Source organism: Chrysochloris asiatica, unplaced genomic scaffold, assembly GCF_000296735.1.
Source record: "Chrysochloris asiatica unplaced genomic scaffold, ChrAsi1.0 scaffold00145, whole genome shotgun sequence".
NCBI classification, from domain to species: Eukaryota; Metazoa; Chordata; class Mammalia; order Afrosoricida; family Chrysochloridae; genus Chrysochloris; species Chrysochloris asiatica.
This window is the reverse complement of record NW_006408663.1, coordinates 8,791,687-8,797,048: the sequence shown is the minus strand read 5'-3', so window position 1 is coordinate 8,797,048 and position 5,362 is coordinate 8,791,687. Positions and strand designations below refer to the sequence as shown.

General features: G+C 37.8%; 1 pseudogene; it reads left to right on the top strand.

Moving 5' to 3' along the window:
- Nucleotides 1-1,590: 1,590 nt before the first annotated feature.
- On the top strand, nt 1,591-1,911 carry LOC102815766 (annotated as a pseudogene).
- Nucleotides 1,912-5,362: the final 3,451 nt, after the last annotated feature.

Below are 5,362 nucleotides of genomic sequence, written 5' to 3'. Positions count from 1 at the left end.
CTTCTATGATATCTATGTTTAGGGTACTCAATCCAAAAGTAATTCAGGGAGAACCTTGATGGAGCTGGTTTCAGTATCTATTAGGAACACAGGGAAGATGGAAGCAATTTGACTATTTAAATGCTGGTTGGTGGCTCTGAGGGTTCTATAGTTGGTGGCTCTGAGGGTTCTATGGGTCTGGACCCAAGCCTGCCTGAATCCAGGCACCAAAGAGGGGCACCAAACAAGGACCCAGAAGCCTTGACCCAAAACATCACAGCAAGTCCTGGACTCACATTGGCGTGGCTTCTGACTATGTGGCTCCAAACACCTGGACAACAGGGTCTGTGATGGGGGTGGATAAGGGTGAGAGGTGACCACATCTCTGATCACTAAGGAAGGGCGGGGAAAAAAGGAATTGCATCTTTCCCATCACCTGTATGAATCTGCCCTGTCAGGCTACCTTCTGTTGCCAAAGCTACACACAAGATAGTTGATCCATGTCTGGCCAACTCTTCACCAGGCTGTCTCCCTTTCTAGTCATACCTGCTCATATTCTCCTCCCAGCAAGCACTCAGATCACTTCTCTACCCTATCTTCTGCAGTTGAGATTTCCAAAATTTTCATCTGTGTCTGCTTCATTTGCTATCTCACATCTTTGTTGTAGAGGTTCCATGTAGTGCATCAACTTAGTTCATCATCTTTCTGGAAACCCCCTCAAATGCAATATTGAAGGGTTCTGTGGGCAAAATATGTAAAGATACACAAAGCATCAAAAGAAGAGGGAAGGAAAACAAAGAAACTCACCAATTGATCAAGAATCAATGATATTCAAGGAAGTAGTCCAAGCTGCACTGAAGGCAGTGTCAAAAACTGAGGTGTCAGGAACTAAAGGAACACAAATTGAATTTGTTCAACAGACTGATGTAGTTCTGGATGTGCTCACTCAATTATGTTAAGAAATTTAGAAGATAGCTACATAATTGTACGAGATCCACATTCCTTTCTACTCCAAGGAAAGGTGGCCCAAGGAGGAACATGGAAATCATCAAATAATATCATTAATATCATATGCAAGTAAAATTTTGCTTTGTTGTTGTTGTTGTTAAGTGCCATCGAGTCGGTTCCGACACATAGCAACTCAGAACAGGGTTTCTGAGGCTGTAAATCTTTACAGGAGTAGATAGCTTCATACTTCTCCCGCAGAACCACTGGTAGTTTTGAACTGCTGACCTTGTGGTTCTCAGTCCAATTCATAAGCACTACGCTACCAGAGCTCCTTAGGATATTTCAAAAGCAGTAGCAGCAGTACATTAACAGGGAAATTCCAGAAATTCAAGCCAAACTAAGGAGAGGATATGGAATGAGGGAAATTATTGTTACTATCAGACAGATCTTGGCTAAAAGAGTAGACTACAAGAAAGATGTTTACTTGTACTTTATTGGTTATGTAAAAGCATTCAACTATATGAGTCATAGCAAACTATGGATAACATTGGTGGATATTAGTATTCCAGAACACTTAATTCTGCTCATGAAGAACTTTTACACAGACCAAGACACACTAATTTGAAGAGAACAAGAGTATATTCAGGTTAACGGGTCATCGTAATGTGTGGGAACTGTGTGGAGAAGGAATACCCTAACCGGGGTACCACCTGCTTGGAGAATGGATCTTTCTTACTGAACTTCACAGGGTGTGCAGTGTGCAGTAAGAGGGATTTTATGATGATCACAAACAAATTTTTCAAAGAGGAAGATGGAGAAGAAATTGTTACTTGTGATCATCTGTGTAAGAACTGTCATCACGCTATTGCCAGGCATAAGTATACATTCAGTATCATGGATGGATTTCAGGAGTATACCATGCTGTGTCTGTTACGTGGTAAAGCAGAAGATACTATCCGTATTCTCCCTGATGACCCCCGATAGATGACTCTGCTGTTCTGAGGAGCCTTCTGCGGGTCTGTTGAAACCACACTGAATTGGTTTACAATTCAGAAAACCTGATAGTTTACTTTGTCTATTTTTCTGGCTTAGATTTATCTACTCTTTGAAAGCACACATAATTTAGGGAGTTGCTGCTCTCCAGAACTGAGTTCTTCTGCTTAGGTTCTCAGTTCACATCAGTGCAGCCAGAGTGAAGCATCATTGTTAGCAGTTACACAGCTGGAAAACAATCCTTGCGGAAGCATATGTAGCACCCAGATTCTTGGAATAGGACAGGGAATATATAAGATGAGCCTGGAGAAAAAAACAAAAAAAAAAAAAAAAACCACAGTGATTGGAAGTATGTCAGGAACAAAGGAGCAACTAAATGAGTTCCCAGTGGAACTCATTGTACAAAAGAAAGATGGAACAATTTGTGCAACAAAATAAAGTGATATTGAATTATAACCCGAAATAAAAAATAAATATGTACAGAGTAGATTTGTATGATATAATAAACGAATGAATGAGATGGGAGAGACATCGCGTGGACGGAATAATTCCAGATTTATGTAATAGTCTGCACTCAGTAAGTGGAACAGTAAATTCCTCACCCCTAGTGGGTGATACCTACTGATTCCTTCCAGAGTACAGTATGGAAACAGGGTAGGGAGGGTCACTTTACAAGGGATATCTGGCAAACAAAACTCAGCCAGGTGATCAAGGTGAATGGCATCACTGATAAGTCACTTTGGTAGTGAGTTATCTTTGATACAATGTAAGGAGAATGCCATTTTACCTCAGTGGTCTTCCAAAAACTGCTAGGTTAATGTAATCATGAGAAAAACATCAAGCAAATCCCAACTGATGGAAAATCTACAAAACAGCCAACCAGCACTCTTCAAAACTATCAAGGTCATCAAAGACAAAGTCTAAGAAACTGTCACAGCCAAGAGGAGCCTAATGAGACATGACAACTAAATGTAATGTGGGATCCTGGGCCAGCAACATTTGGTTAAAAAGGAAAAAAAAAACAACCTAAGTAGTATGAATAAAGTGGATTTTAGTTCATGAAAAAAAAAAAAAATTTAAAAAGAGTATATTCAATGGTTTAAAATCAGGAAAGGTGTGAGCTTGGGTTATATCTTTTCAGTATATTTATTCAATCTGTATTCTCAGCAAAGAATGCAATAAACTAGATTATATGATAAAGAACTTTGCATCCGGATTTGTGAAGACTAATTAACAACTTGTGATATTCAGATGACAGAAACTTGCTTGATGAAAGCAAAGAGGACCTGAAATACTGATAGAGATAAAAAACACTATAGCTTTCTGTATGGAGTAAAACTCAACGCAAAGAAAATGAAAATCCTCTCAACTGGACTAATCAACAATGTCATGATACGTGGAGAAAAGGCTAAAGTTGTCAAAGATTTCAATTTGTTTGGATCCACAATTAGTATTCTAGGAAGAAGCAGACAAGAATTCAAATCATGCAATACATTAGGCAAATCTGCTGCAAAGGACCTCTTTTAAGTTATAAAGAAATGAGATGTCAGTTTGAAGATTAAGTTGCACCTGACCCAAGCCATGGTATTTTCAATCATCTCATGTTCATATGAACATTGGATAACCATTAAGGAAGACCACAGAAGAATTTATGAATTTGAAATATGGTGTTGAGAAAGAATATTAAAAGTACCATGGATTGCCAGAAATATAAACAAATCTGTCTTGGGACAAGTACAACTAGAATGATACTTACAATTGAAGATGGTGAGACTTTGTGTCTCATCCTTTGGACATGTTTTCAGGTGGGATCAATCCCTGGAGAAGGACATCATATTTGACAAAGCGGAAAGTCAGAGAAAAAATAGGAAAAGCAGATAGACAGTGGTAACAACAATAGGCACAAACCTAAGAATTATAAGGATGGTGCAGGACTAGGTAGTGTTTTATTCTTCTGTGCAATTATGGTCATTGTGAGTTAGAGCTAAACACTATATTACAAACCATAAGATCGGTGGTTCAAACCCACTAGCTGCTCCTAGGAAACCTTTACAGGGCACTATGTATCAGTACTGACTCCATGGCACTTAACAACAACAACAGCAATATCACATATTGATCACTTGATAATTCTTTGAGTTACAACATATTAAAAAAAAAAAAATGATGATACACAATGAAGGTTAGGATTTTACTTTCAAACCAACTGTTGTTGCTACTGTGTGTCATTGAGTCCATTCCAACTGATAGCATCCCTGTATAGGATTTTGGAGAACAACTAGTAGGTTTAAAAGTTAACCTTGCAATTAACAGTCCAGTGCTTTTCTTGCAGTGCTACAAAGGATTTTACTTCCTTACAAACTGTTGTTTTTATTTGTTGTTAAGTACTTTTGAGTTGGTTCTGACTCATAGAAATCCTGTATAAGGTTTCTGAGGATTGACTGGTGAGTTTGAACCTCCTACCTTGCAGTTCAAACCAACCTTGCACTCAAGTGCATTAATCTACAGTACTACACGAGGACTCCACCAAACAACATTAGCAAAATAACCCTGATTTCTAATTTAGTAAAGGATATATTTTGATCCTAATGAATTGTTGTTACCTAGTATCTAGACAGTTATAACTCATGAAAAGTATATGTAAAAAGAATGAAATAACACTTGGTTCGGTCACATCCTCAAAGTTTTTGGTATGTTGGAGCCAGTTGTTGAAACTACTACATGGACCCTTGGACTAGATACTTTCCAAAGTAAATGTCATTCTTTTCATATTTTTAAAAGTTAATTTTTGCTCCTTCAAACAGAAAATGGTTTTCCTTATGGGTAGTTTTATCATTATGTAAGTTAGTTTTCTTAATTTGAGTGAAATCTACATATTATAATAGCAAATTAAATCATTTTAAGGGTGGATTTATTGGTAGAAAATGAGAATAGAATCATGAATAGATTATAATATTATCTTTCACCTTTAGATCATCTGTGAATGTCTATTTGTCTTCAGGACTCAGATTAACTGCCATGATAAAAATGAAAAAACAGACCTTGAAGATTTTACTCTTCCCCTTTCCTTCAAGTACCCCATATCTACCAATTAGACATTAATAGTAGTTCATCATGTTCTCAACTCAATTAATATATATATATATATTGTTGTTGTTGTTAAGTGCCACTGAGTCAGTGTCAACTCATAGCGACCCTGCATAGAATTTCCTAGGACCAGGTGTTGGGTTTGAACTACAAACCTGTGGTGAGCAGTTCATTGATTATCTAATAGTAATATATATGTTTTTGTTGTTGCTAAGTACGGTCGAGTCAGCTCTGACCCATAGCAACCTTGTATAGGGTTTCCTAGAGTGGCTGGTGGGTTTGAACCGCCACCCTTGTTGTTCAAGCTGACCTGTGGTACACTGCATTATCCTGTAGCATCAAACCAAGACTCATA